The sequence below is a fragment of the Garra rufa genome, chromosome 1 (assembly GCF_049309525.1).
Source record: "Garra rufa chromosome 1, GarRuf1.0, whole genome shotgun sequence".
In the NCBI taxonomy this organism is placed as follows: domain Eukaryota; kingdom Metazoa; phylum Chordata; class Actinopteri; order Cypriniformes; family Cyprinidae; genus Garra; species Garra rufa.
In genome coordinates this window covers 98,000,895-98,013,263 of record NC_133361.1, presented here as the reverse complement: position 1 = coordinate 98,013,263, position 12,369 = coordinate 98,000,895, and the positions used below count along the sequence as shown (strand labels likewise).

The 12,369-nt window shown below is 46.1% G+C and overlaps 15 non-coding genes across 15 annotated transcripts; 2 read left to right on the top strand and 13 right to left on the bottom strand.

Moving 5' to 3' along the window:
* Positions 1–87: 87 nt before the first annotated feature.
* trnan-guu (transfer RNA asparagine (anticodon GUU)) lies at positions 88–161 on the bottom strand. The gene has a single exon. It is a non-coding gene; the product is annotated as a tRNA-Asn (tRNA).
* Positions 162–352: 191 nt separating this feature from the next.
* On the bottom strand, positions 353–425 carry trnak-cuu (transfer RNA lysine (anticodon CUU)). The gene has a single exon. It is a non-coding gene; the product is annotated as a tRNA-Lys (tRNA).
* Positions 426–1,728: 1,303 nt separating this feature from the next.
* On the bottom strand, positions 1,729–1,944 carry LOC141348239 (small nucleolar RNA U3). The gene has a single exon (XR_012357470.1). It is a non-coding gene; the product is annotated as a small nucleolar RNA U3 (small nucleolar RNA).
* Positions 1,945–2,915: 971 nt separating this feature from the next.
* Positions 2,916–3,056, bottom strand: LOC141284426 (U4 spliceosomal RNA). The gene has a single exon (XR_012338422.1). It is a non-coding gene; the product is annotated as a U4 spliceosomal RNA (small nuclear RNA).
* Positions 3,057–3,548: 492 nt separating this feature from the next.
* On the top strand, positions 3,549–3,630 carry trnas-gcu (transfer RNA serine (anticodon GCU)). Its single transcript has one exon. It is a non-coding gene; the product is annotated as a tRNA-Ser (tRNA).
* A 495-nt stretch (positions 3,631–4,125) lies between these two features.
* On the bottom strand, positions 4,126–4,265 carry LOC141285525 (U4 spliceosomal RNA). Its single transcript, XR_012338658.1, has one exon. It is a non-coding gene; the product is annotated as a U4 spliceosomal RNA (small nuclear RNA).
* A 586-nt stretch (positions 4,266–4,851) lies between these two features.
* On the bottom strand, positions 4,852–4,925 carry trnan-guu (transfer RNA asparagine (anticodon GUU)). Its single transcript has one exon. It is a non-coding gene; the product is annotated as a tRNA-Asn (tRNA).
* Positions 4,926–5,116: 191 nt separating this feature from the next.
* On the bottom strand, positions 5,117–5,189 carry trnak-cuu (transfer RNA lysine (anticodon CUU)). The gene has a single exon. It is a non-coding gene; the product is annotated as a tRNA-Lys (tRNA).
* A 1,303-nt stretch (positions 5,190–6,492) lies between these two features.
* On the bottom strand, positions 6,493–6,708 carry LOC141348515 (small nucleolar RNA U3). Its single transcript, XR_012357506.1, has one exon. It is a non-coding gene; the product is annotated as a small nucleolar RNA U3 (small nucleolar RNA).
* Positions 6,709–7,680: 972 nt separating this feature from the next.
* Positions 7,681–7,821, bottom strand: LOC141284228 (U4 spliceosomal RNA). Its single transcript, XR_012338383.1, has one exon. It is a non-coding gene; the product is annotated as a U4 spliceosomal RNA (small nuclear RNA).
* Positions 7,822–8,313: 492 nt separating this feature from the next.
* On the top strand, positions 8,314–8,395 carry trnas-gcu (transfer RNA serine (anticodon GCU)). The gene has a single exon. It is a non-coding gene; the product is annotated as a tRNA-Ser (tRNA).
* Positions 8,396–8,890: 495 nt separating this feature from the next.
* Positions 8,891–9,030, bottom strand: LOC141285399 (U4 spliceosomal RNA). The gene has a single exon (XR_012338598.1). It is a non-coding gene; the product is annotated as a U4 spliceosomal RNA (small nuclear RNA).
* Positions 9,031–9,616: 586 nt separating this feature from the next.
* Positions 9,617–9,690, bottom strand: trnan-guu (transfer RNA asparagine (anticodon GUU)). Its single transcript has one exon. It is a non-coding gene; the product is annotated as a tRNA-Asn (tRNA).
* A 191-nt stretch (positions 9,691–9,881) lies between these two features.
* trnak-cuu (transfer RNA lysine (anticodon CUU)) lies at positions 9,882–9,954 on the bottom strand. The gene has a single exon. It is a non-coding gene; the product is annotated as a tRNA-Lys (tRNA).
* A 1,303-nt stretch (positions 9,955–11,257) lies between these two features.
* Positions 11,258–11,473, bottom strand: LOC141348228 (small nucleolar RNA U3). The gene has a single exon (XR_012357469.1). It is a non-coding gene; the product is annotated as a small nucleolar RNA U3 (small nucleolar RNA).
* Between the last annotated feature and the right edge of the window lie 896 nt (positions 11,474–12,369).

Sequence of the window (12,369 nt, the reverse complement as noted above, 5' to 3'; positions counted from 1 at the left end):
GAGAAAGCTGTGCCTCGCAACCCTAAGAACGGCATAGGCGTTAGTGGACACCTGACGCGCGTGCGTGCAAAACACCGGCATTTCACACGTCCCTGGGTGGGCTCGAACCACCAACCTTTCGGTTAACAGCCGAACGCGCTAACCGATTGCGCCACAGAGACAGCCGTTGTGTGTCTGCTGCCGCCGGATCACGGTTGTAAAAGCAAGGGTTAGGGTTAGGGATAAGAATCGCACGTACTAACAGGCTGTTTTGAAAGATGTTTCCGGAGCTCGCAAAATCCACTTAGCCTGTGCGGCGAATGGGCACGCTGGAGCCCGCCACCCTGTTGGGAAGAAAGAGAGCCAACAGAGGCGCCCAACGTGGGGCTCGAACCCACGACCCTGAGATTAAGAGTCTCATGCTCTACCGACTGAGCTAGCCGGGCTGGTTGTGGCTTCCTTCACCGGGTCGGAGGCAGTTTTCATCGGCTCCCAAATGACACAGGCGAAACGGAGGCTCTCGCGTTGTGCGAGACTGTCGAGCCGTCCCGTGGGTAGGGCTTAGAGCAGGCTTAGAGTTTTCTTCTGTCAGTTTTGACCCAATGTGTTTTTGGGAAGCGCAGTTTGACCCAGCAGTGCAGGCCAACAACATGTTCTGTCTTGCCGCGTGAAGGCGGTTCAATGCTTTGGACAGCGTATGGTTGAGATGTGATTTTCCACCAATTTGGGGCACCTTTCTTATGGAAATCAAGGATAAATCTATATAAGGATAAGGATAAATCTTCTATTTTTCGGTGGTCTTTTGAGAACACTAGATTTATATGTCAATTCCAACATAACACCGACTGTTACGCAACAGTCCCGGGATCGTTAATAGTTACGCCTCCAACATTTGCATCGCCCAATCATCGGTAACGTCAGTACATCAGTAAAACAAGGCAAGCCACTGAAGGGACACGGTTAGCTTAATGCTAGCACTAGCCTGTTACATTGCAGTACAAAAGATATCACTTACCACATAAACAGAGAGATGACTGTGCTGATGATGGTGAATGATGGAGAAATAACTGCGCTGATGATGGCGAATGATTTACAGATCCAGAGTATCACCGAGAAGCAGCTGAACTTGTGTGGTAAGAAGAGCTCCCTCTGCATTATAACTTTACACAGAGCACATGGATCACAGTAATGAGACTAAAATGTCTGCGATTCAAAACGGCAGATTCAACAAACCACATATTAAAAGCGGCTAGAGCTCCAAATTAAATATATATTTTTTATCAATGTGCCAGCTATAGAGATGAGCAGCTCTGTGAAACAGCCAATTGGAGCAGAGCTCATTAATATTCATGAAGCTTCCAAAAAAGGCAATAACAGAGCATTTCATTCTAGGGACAAATCCTAGGGTTGTAAATGGTCCTGTAAAACCGTTTCTGGAGATTGTTTGCCCTTTCCTATGCCATATACCTTCTATGTAGACATCAAAGAACAAATTAAAATATTCTCTCAATGCATTTTATGGCAACTTTAAGTTGATAGAACCAGCTGACATCTTATCCTGACATTCTGAATCTCAAGGATGGTGACACCCACCACCAAAAATGTAAAAAAAAAAAAAAAAAAAAGTAGTTTCATCAGATATACACCAATTATGAGCTAAACAATTAATTACAAACAGAATCATATCCGATGTTCAATCGATCGCAACTACTCACAAGATTTTTAATCTGATATTTACAATTTTCAAAGACCACTCTGATCATACTCTCTTCTTCTATGCTGCATAAACGCCACACAGAACGTTCATCAATGGTGTGGAACATATGAAATAAACAACTACTCCACACCCGATTCACGCTCAGTAAAGAGTATCAAAGCTCATCATCGTAGTTTGGGAGACACTACACTTTTGAAACACATTTCCTAGTTAAAAACTATAGAAATGATCCCTGAAAGTATAATCTTGACCTCCATTTTGCAAAACCAGCTTAGGCGACTTCTGACACTTTGAGTCTCAGAGATGGTGACAACCTAACAACAGAGATGAGAAAAGTTACATCTGAAACATCATTAGAGTCCTAAAAAATTTTTTGTAATTTTAGTCGGATGCAGTTTTCATCGGCCCCCAAATTACACAGGCGAAACTGAGGCTCTCGCGTTGTGCGAGACTGTCAACCCGTCCCGTGGGTAGGGCTTAAAGCAGGCTTAGAGATTTCTTCTGTCAGTTTTGACCCAATCTGTTTTTGGGAAGCGCAGTTTGACCCAGCAGTGCGGGCCAACAACATGTTCTGTTTTGCCGCGTGAAGGCGGTTCAATGCTTTGGACAGCGTATGGTTGAGTTGTGATTTTCCACCAATTTGGGGCACCTTTCTTATGGAAATCAAGGATGATTTCAAGGGAAATGGCAAACTGGTGTAGCGTTTGGCTAATAAGCTAAAGCTACAAAGGATGACCGGTGCCCCGTCGTCCGAGCAGAATCCACATTCGGCCGTAATCGGAGGTTACTACTAACGTTCGATTGTGTCTCATAGGGAGTTTGGCGCAGGGCCTCAGTGGAAAACAGGCCCTCGGCGGCTGAAAGAAAAGACGAAGAATGCATCCACATGCACATGAATCAGGAGTGTTAAATAAAGAAACCCCGCAAGATGACGAGGTGGTCCAGTGGTTAAGGCGGTGGAAGGCTAATACATTGTGCTCGACACGCATTGGAAGCTATAGCGCCACTGAGAGCCCACCGGACCAGACAGGACCAACCTGTTTACGATGGGTAACGGTGATCTGTAATTGCGCTGCAGTTTAACGATACCTGTCTTGAGAACATATTGACAAAACAACAAGCCTTCTGGCTCTGGCGCTCTATCATCAGTAGACAGCTTTTTGGCGAGGAAAAAAAAACCTAAACGAAACAAGGCTATATTTCTCAACAAAACTCTAAGCCTCCAGAGAGGCTAGCAAAAATTGCCAAAGCTAACTGTATTTCAAGTCATCCTGGCGGGGTATTGGGTAAAGTTTTCAACCAGCAATGATCGCGCCTCGGATAAACCTCATAGGCTACAATATTGCCTCTGCTAAAGAATGCCAGCGACGGTCGTGACCTTTTCGTGCACCTACGTGGATGTGAACCGACAAGGTGGCAGCAAGCTTTAAACATGACGCACAAACAGTCTCCTGGCACGGGTTGCTGCACCGTGTTTCCACGGAACAGATTAGAGGTGTGTAAAAGACGGCTCATTCACTATTCCCTCTGTGCTCAAAACAGCCTGCTGAAAGCACGGCAGCAGCAGCTGAAAAGGTCCGCAGCATGGCCTGTCTCGGTCAGCAAGGGGACGGGGTGGCCGAGTGGTTAAAGCGATGGACTGCTAATCCATTGTGCTCTGTGCAATGGTTGGAATCCCATTCTTGTCGTTCGGTTCCTTCAGCACTGGACCTTAATCCAGGTCCTGGGGACCCCATGCTAAACTTTTTGTGTGTCCTCCTTATCTAACACACTCAGTTCAGTTCTTAGAGTTCTCTACTAATGAAATGATGATCTGAATCAGGAGTGCTAAATAAAACATGCCACGTAAAATGACGAGGTGGCCGAGTGGTTAAGGCGATGGACTGCTAATCCATTGTGCTCTGCACGCGTGGGTTCGAATCCCATCCTCGTCGTTCGGCTCCGTTAGCAGTAGTCCTGGGGACCCCACTCTGCACTTTTTGAGTGTCCTCCTTATCTGACACACTCAGTTCAGTTCACTGAGTGCTCTACTAATGAGCTGATGGTCTGAATCGGGAGTGTTAAATAAAAGGACCACGGAAAGTGACGAGGTGGTCGAGTGGTTAAGGCGATGCAAGGCTAATCCGTTGTGCTGGGCACACCTTGGTTTGTGTGGGTTTGAATCCCATCCTCTTCATTTGATGATTTAGCACCACTGAGAGCCCACCGGAACAGACAGGCCCAACCTGTTTACGATGGGTAGCGGTGAGCTGTAATTGTGCTGTACTTTAATGATACCTGCAGCGAAGTCTTGAGAGCATATTGACAAAACAACAAATCTTCTGGCTCCGGCACGCTATGATCTGTAGACACCTCTTTGACGAGGACCAACAACCAGCCACTCCAACAAAAGGAAACAAAACGAAGCAAAACTGTCTTTTTCAAGAAGCGTCCAGAGAGACCGGCAAAAACTGTCGAAGCTGACTGTATTTCAAATCATCCCGATGGGATATCGGGGAAAGTTTTCAACCAGCAATGATCACACCTCAGATAAACCACACAAGCTACAACACTGCCTCTGCGATAGAATACCGGTGACGGTCGTGACCTTTTCGTGCACCTACGTGGATGTGAACCGACAAGGTGGTAGCAAGCTGGATGAGCCCCAGAGACAGATCATCAGTGAAGACCTCTTCACCTAGACGGCCATCGACGCAAGACTGTGAAAACCAGATCCTCTCCAATCTGACACTGTGGCAACATGGAACTTTTGCATCTACATTAATATTAGTCTGTTTCTTCTTATTCTGAGGTCACCGTAGCCGCCAGATCCATTCTGTATTCCGATCAGATGGTCACTGCAGTCCCCCGGATCCAGTCCGTACCAAGAGCAGATGGTGGATCAGCACCTTCAGCCGAATGTCAGCGGATACCATGTCAACTAGATGAGCCCTAGAGACAAATCATCAGTAAAGAATGAATCCACATGCCACAGCAAACTCGAGCTGGTGAAAATGTTCATCAAACACCCGCCGCTGACTTCTTTTAAAACAAGCCAGCTTATTGAAGGTGCACAGGATAAACGCCCTGAGAAAGCTGTGCCTCGCAACCCTAAGAACGGCATAGGCGTTAGTGGACACCTGACGCGCGTGCGTGCAAAACACCGGCATTTCACACGTCCCTGGGTGGGCTCGAACCACCAACCTTTCGGTTAACAGCCGAACGCGCTAACCGATTGCGCCACAGAGACAGCCGTTGTGTGTCTGCTGCCGCCGGATCACGGTTGTAAAAGCAAGGGTTAGGGTTAGGGATAAGAATCGCACGTACTAACAGGCTGTTTTGAAAGATGTTTCCGGAGCTCGCAAAATCCACTTAGCCTGTGCGGCGAATGGGCACGCTGGAGCCCGCCACCCTGTTGGGAAGAAAGAGAGCCAACAGAGGCGCCCAACGTGGGGCTCGAACCCACGACCCTGAGATTAAGAGTCTCATGCTCTACCGACTGAGCTAGCCGGGCTGGTTGTGGCTTCCTTCACCGGGTCGGAGGCAGTTTTCATCGGCTCCCAAATGACACAGGCGAAACGGAGGCTCTCGCGTTGTGCGAGACTGTCGAGCCGTCCCGTGGGTAGGGCTTAGAGCAGGCTTAGAGTTTTCTTCTGTCAGTTTTGACCCAATGTGTTTTTGGGAAGCGCAGTTTGACCCAGCAGTGCAGGCCAACAACATGTTCTGTCTTGCCGCGTGAAGGCGGTTCAATGCTTTGGACAGCGTATGGTTGAGATGTGATTTTCCACCAATTTGGGGCACCTTTCTTATGGAAATCAAGGATAAATCTATATAAGGATAAGGATAAATCTTCTATTTTTCGGTGGTCTTTTGAGAACACTAGATTTATATGTCAATTCCAACATAACACCGACTGTTACGCAACAGTCCCGGGATCGTTAATAGTTACGCCTCCAACATTTGCATCGCCCAATCATCGGTAACGTCAGTACATCAGTAAAACAAGGCAAGCCACTGAAGGGACACGGTTAGCTTAATGCTAGCACTAGCCTGTTACATTGCAGTACAAAAGATATCACTTACCACATAAACAGAGAGATGACTGTGCTGATGATGGTGAATGATGGAGAAATAACTGCGCTGATGATGGCGAATGATTTACAGATCCAGAGTATCACCGAGAAGCAGCTGAACTTGTGTGGTAAGAAGAGCTCCCTCTGCATTATAACTTTACACAGAGCACATGGATCACAGTAATGAGACTAAAATGTCTGCGATTCAAAACGGCAGATTCAACAAACCACATATTAAAAGCGGCTAGAGCTCCAAATTAAATATATATTTTTTATCAATGTGCCAGCTATAGAGATGAGCAGCTCTGTGAAACAGCCAATTGGAGCAGAGCTCATTAATATTCATGAAGCTTCCAAAAAAGGCAATAACAGAGCATTTCATTCTAGGGACAAATCCTAGGGTTGTAAATGGTCCTGTAAAACCGTTTCTGGAGATTGTTTGCCCTTTCCTATGCCATATACCTTCTATGTAGACATCAAAGAACAAATTAAAATATTCTCTCAATGCATTTTATGGCAACTTTAAGTTGATAGAACCAGCTGACATCTTATTCTGACATTCTGAATCTCAAGGATGGTGACACCCACCACCAAAAATGTAAAAAAAAAAAAAAAAAAAAGTAGTTTCATCAGATATACACCAATTATGAGCTAAACAATTAATTACAAACAGAATCATATCCGATGTTCAATCGATCGCAACTACTCACAAGATTTTTAATCTGATATTTACAATTTTCAAAGACCACTCTGATCATACTCTCTTCTTCTATGCTGCATAAACGCCACACAGAACGTTCATCAATGGTGTGGAACATATGAAATAAACAACTACTCCACACCCGATTCACGCTCAGTAAAGAGTATCAAAGCTCATCATCGTAGTTTGGGAGACACTACACTTTTGAAACACATTTCCTAGTTAAAAACTATAGAAATGTTCCCTGAAAGTATAATCTTGACCTCCATTTTGCAAAACCAGCTTAGGCGACTTCTGACACTTTGAGTCTCAGAGATGGTGACAACCTAACAACAGAGATGAGAAAAGTTACATCTGAAACATCATTAGAGTCCTAAAAATTTTTTTGTAATTTTAGTCGGATGCAGTTTTCATCGGCCCCCAAATTACACAGGCGAAACTGAGGCTCTCGCGTTGTGCGAGACTGTCAACCCGTCCCGTGGGTAGGGCTTAAAGCAGGCTTAGAGATTTCTTCTGTCAGTTTTGACCCAATCTGTTTTTGGGAAGCGCAGTTTGACCCAGCAGTGCGGGCCAACAACATGTTCTGTTTTGCCGCGTGAAGGCGGTTCAATGCTTTGGACAGCGTATGGTTGAGTTGTGATTTTCCACCAATTTGGGGCACCTTTCTTATGGAAATCAAGGATGATTTCAAGGGAAAAGGCAAACTGGTGTAGCGTTTGGCTAATAAGCTAAAGCTACAAAGGATGTACCGGTGCCCCGTCGTCCGAGCAGAATCCACATTCGGCCGTAATCGGAGGTTACTACTAACGTTCGATTGTGTCTCATAGGGAGTTTGGCGCAGGGCCTCAGTGGAAAACAGGCCCTCGGCGGCTGAAAGAAAAGACGAAGAATGCATCCACATGCACATGAATCAGGAGTGTTAAATAAAGAAACCCCGCAAGATGACGAGGTGGTCCAGTGGTTAAGGCGGTGGAAGGCTAATACATTGTGCTCGACACGCATTGGAAGCTTTAGCGCCACTGAGAGCCCACCGGACCAGACAGGACCAACCTGTTTACGATGGGTAACGGTGATCTGTAATTGCGCTGCAGTTTAACGATACCTGTCTTGAGAACATATTGACAAAACAACAAGCCTTCTGGCTCTGGCGCTCTATCATCAGTAGACAGCTTTTTGGCGAGGAAAAAAAAACCTAAACGAAACAAGGCTATATTTCTCAACAAAACTCTAAGCCTCCAGAGAGGCTAGCAAAAATTGCCAAAGCTAACTGTATTTCAAGTCATCCTGGCGGGGTATTGGGTAAAGTTTTCAACCAGCAATGATCGCGCCTCGGATAAACCTCATAGGCTACAATATTGCCTCTGCGAAAGAATGCCAGCGACGGTCGTGACCTTTTCGTGCACCTACGTGGATGTGAACCGACAAGGTGGCAGCAAGCTTTAAACATGACGCACAAACAGTCTCCTGGCACGGGTTGCTGCACCGTGTTTCCACGGAACAGATTAGAGGTGTGTAAAAGACGGCTCATTCACTATTCCCTCTGTGCTCAAAACAGCCTGCTGAAAGCACGGCAGCAGCAGCTGAAAAGGTCCGCAGCATGGCCTGTCTCGGTCAGCAAGGGGACGGGGTGGCCGAGTGGTTAAAGCGATGGACTGCTAATCCATTGTGCTCTGTGCAATGGTTGGAATCCCATTCTTGTCGTTCGGTTCCTTCAGCACTGGACCTTAATCCAGGTCCTGGGGACCCCATGCTAAACTTTTTGTGTGTCCTCCTTATCTAACACACTCAGTTCAGTTCTTAGAGTTCTCTACTAATGAACTGATGATCTGAATCAGGAGTGCTAAATAAAAAATGCCACGTAAAATGACGAGGTGGCCGAGTGGTTAAGGCGATGGACTGCTAATCCATTGTGCTCTGCACGCGTGGGTTCGAATCCCATCCTCGTCGTTCAGCTCCGTTAGCAGTAGTCCTGGGGACCCCACTCTGCACTTTTTGAGTGTCCTCCTTATCTGACACACTCAGTTCAGTTCACTGAGTGCTCTACTAATGAGCTGATGGTCTGAATCGGGAGTGTTAAATAAAAGGACCACGGAAAGTGACGAGGTGGTCGAGTGGTTAAGGCGATGCAAGGCTAATCCGTTGTGCTGGGCACACCTTGGTTTGTGTGGGTTTGAATCCCATCCTCTTCATTTGATGATTTAGCACCACTGAGAGCCCACCGGAACAGACAGGCCCAACCTGTTTACGATGGGTAGCGGTGAGCTGTAATTGTGCTGTACTTTAATGATACCTGCAGCGAAGTCTTGAGAGCATATTGACAAAACAACAAATCTTCTGGCTCCGGCACGCTATGATCTGTAGACACCTCTTTGACGAGGACCAACAACCAGCCACTCCAACAAAAGGAAACAAAACGAAGCAAAACTGTCTTTTTCAAGAAGCGTCCAAAGAGACCGGCAAAAACTGTCGAAGCTGACTGTATTTCAAATCATCCCGATGGGATATCGGGGAAAGTTTTCAACCAGCAATGATCACACCTCAGATAAACCACACAAGCTACAACACTGCCTCTGCGATAGAATACCGGTGACGGTCGTGACCTTTTCGTGCACCTACGTGGATGTGAACCGACAAGGTGGTAGCAAGCTGGATGAGCCCCAGAGACAGATCATCAGTGAAGACCTCTTCACCTAGACGGCCATCGACGCAAGACTGTGAAAACCAGATCCTCTCCAATCTGACACTGTGGCAACATGGAACTTTTGCATCTACATTAATATTAGTCTGTTTCTTCTTATTCTGAGGTCACCGTAGCCGCCAGATCCATTCTGTATTCCGATCAGATGGTCACTGCAGTCCCCCGGATCCAGTCCGTACCAAGAGCAGATGGTGGATCAGCACCTTCAGCCGAATGTCAGCGGATACCATGTCAACTAGATGAGCCCTAGAGACAAATCATCAGTAAAGAATGAATCCACATGCCACAGCAAACTCGAGCTGGTGAAAATGTTCATCAAACACCCGCCGCTGACTTCTTTTAAAACAAGCCAGCTTATTGAAGGTGCACAGGATAAACGCCCTGAGAAAGCTGTGCCTCGCAACCCTAAGAACGGCATAGGCGTTAGTGGACACCTGACGCGCGTGCGTGCAAAACACCGGCATTTCACACGTCCCTGGGTGGGCTCGAACCACCAACCTTTCGGTTAACAGCCGAACGCGCTAACCGATTGCGCCACAGAGACAGCCGTTGTGTGTCTGCTGCCGCCGGATCACGGTTGTAAAAGCAAGGGTTAGGGTTAGGGATAAGAATCGCACGTACTAACAGGCTGTTTTGAAAGATGTTTCCGGAGCTCGCAAAATCCACTTAGCCTGTGCGGCGAATGGGCACGCTGGAGCCCGCCACCCTGTTGGGAAGAAAGAGAGCCAACAGAGGCGCCCAACGTGGGGCTCGAACCCACGACCCTGAGATTAAGAGTCTCATGCTCTACCGACTGAGCTAGCCGGGCTGGTTGTGGCTTCCTTCACCGGGTCGGAGGCAGTTTTCATCGGCTCCCAAATGACACAGGCGAAACGGAGGCTCTCGCGTTGTGCGAGACTGTCGAGCCGTCCCGTGGGTAGGGCTTAGAGCAGGCTTAGAGTTTTCTTCTGTCAGTTTTGACCCAATGTGTTTTTGGGAAGCGCAGTTTGACCCAGCAGTGCAGGCCAACAACATGTTCTGTCTTGCCGCGTGAAGGCGGTTCAATGCTTTGGACAGCGTATGGTTGAGATGTGATTTTCCACCAATTTGGGGCACCTTTCTTATGGAAATCAAGGATAAATCTATATAAGGATAAGGATAAATCTTCTATTTTTCGGTGGTCTTTTGAGAACACTAGATTTATATGTCAATTCCAACATAACACCGACTGTTACGCAACAGTCCCGGGATCGTTAATAGTTACGCCTCCAACATTTGCATCGCCCAATCATCGGTAACGTCAGTACATCAGTAAAACAAGGCAAGCCACTGAAGGGACACGGTTAGCTTAATGCTAGCACTAGCCTGTTACATTGCAGTACAAAAGATATCACTTACCACATAAACAGAGAGATGACTGTGCTGATGATGGTGAATGATGGAGAAATAACTGCGCTGATGATGGCGAATGATTTACAGATCCAGAGTATCACCGAGAAGCAGCTGAACTTGTGTGGTAAGAAGAGCTCCCTCTGCATTATAACTTTACACAGAGCACATGGATCACAGTAATGAGACTAAAATGTCTGCGATTCAAAACGGCAGATTCAACAAACCACATATTAAAAGCGGCTAGAGCTCCAAATTAAATATATATTTTTTATCAATGTGCCAGCTATAGAGATGAGCAGCTCTGTGAAACAGCCAATTGGAGCAGAGCTCATTAATATTCATGAAGCTTCCAAAAAAGGCAATAACAGAGCATTTCATTCTAGGGACAAATCCTAGGGTTGTAAATGGTCCTGTAAAACCGTTTCTGGAGATTGTTTGCCCTTTCCTATGCCATATACCTTCTATGTAGACATCAAAGAACAAATTAAAATATTCTCTCAATGCATTTTATGGCAACTTTAAGTTGATAGAACCAGCTGACATCTTATCCTGACATTCTGAATCTCAAGGATGGTGACACCCACCACCAAAAATGTAAAAAAAAAAAAAAAAAAAAGTAGTTTCATCAGATATACACCAATTATGAGCTAAACAATTAATTACAAACAGAATCATATCCGATGTTCAATCGATCGCAACTACTCACAAGATTTTTAATCTGATATTTACAATTTTCAAAGACCACTCTGATCATACTCTCTTCTTCTATGCTGCATAAACGCCACACAGAACGTTCATCAATGGTGTGGAACATATGAAATAAACAACTACTCCACACCCGATTCACGCTCAGTAAAGAGTATCAAAGCTCATCATCGTAGTTTGGGAGACACTACACTTTTGAAACACATTTCCTAGTTAAAAACTATAGAAATGATCCCTGAAAGTATAATCTTGACCTCCATTTTGCAAAACCAGCTTAGGCGACTTCTGACACTTTGAGTCTCAGAGATGGTGACAACCTAACAACAGAGATGAGAAAAGTTACATCTGAAACATCATTAGAGTCCTAAAAAATTTTTTGTAATTTTAGTCGGATGCAGTTTTCATCGGCCCCCAAATTACACAGGCGAAACTGAGGCTCTCGCGTTGTGCGAGACTGTCAACCCGTCCCGTGGGTAGGGCTTAAAGCAGGCTTAGAGATTTCTTCTGTCAGTTTTGACCCAATCTGTTTTTGGGAAGCGCAGTTTGACCCAGCAGTGCGGGCCAACAACATGTTCTGTTTTGCCGCGTGAAGGCGGTTCAATGCTTTGGACAGCGTATGGTTGAGTTGTGATTTTCCACCAATTTGGGGCACCTTTCTTATGGAAATCAAGGATGATTTCAAGGGAAATGGCAAACTGGTGTAGCGTTTGGCTAATAAGCTAAAGCTACAAAGGATGTACCGGTGCCCCGTCGTCCGAGCAGAATCCACATTCGGCCGTAATCGGAGGTTACTACTAACGTTCGATTGTGTCTCATAGGGAGTTTGGCGCAGGGCCTCAGTGGAAAACAGGCCCTCGGCGGCTGAAAGAAAAGACGAAGAATGCATCCACATGCACATGAATCAGGAGTGTTAAATAAAGAAACCCCGCAAGATGACGAGGTGGTCCAGTGGTTAAGGCGGTGGAAGGCTAATACATTGTGCTCGACACGCATTGGAAGCTATAGCGCCACTGAGAGCCCACCGGACCAGACAGGACCAACCTGTTTACGATGGGTAACGGTGATCTGTAATTGCGCTGCAGTTTAACGATACCTGTCTTGAGAACATATTGACAAAACAACAAGCCTTCTGGCTCTGGCGCTCTAT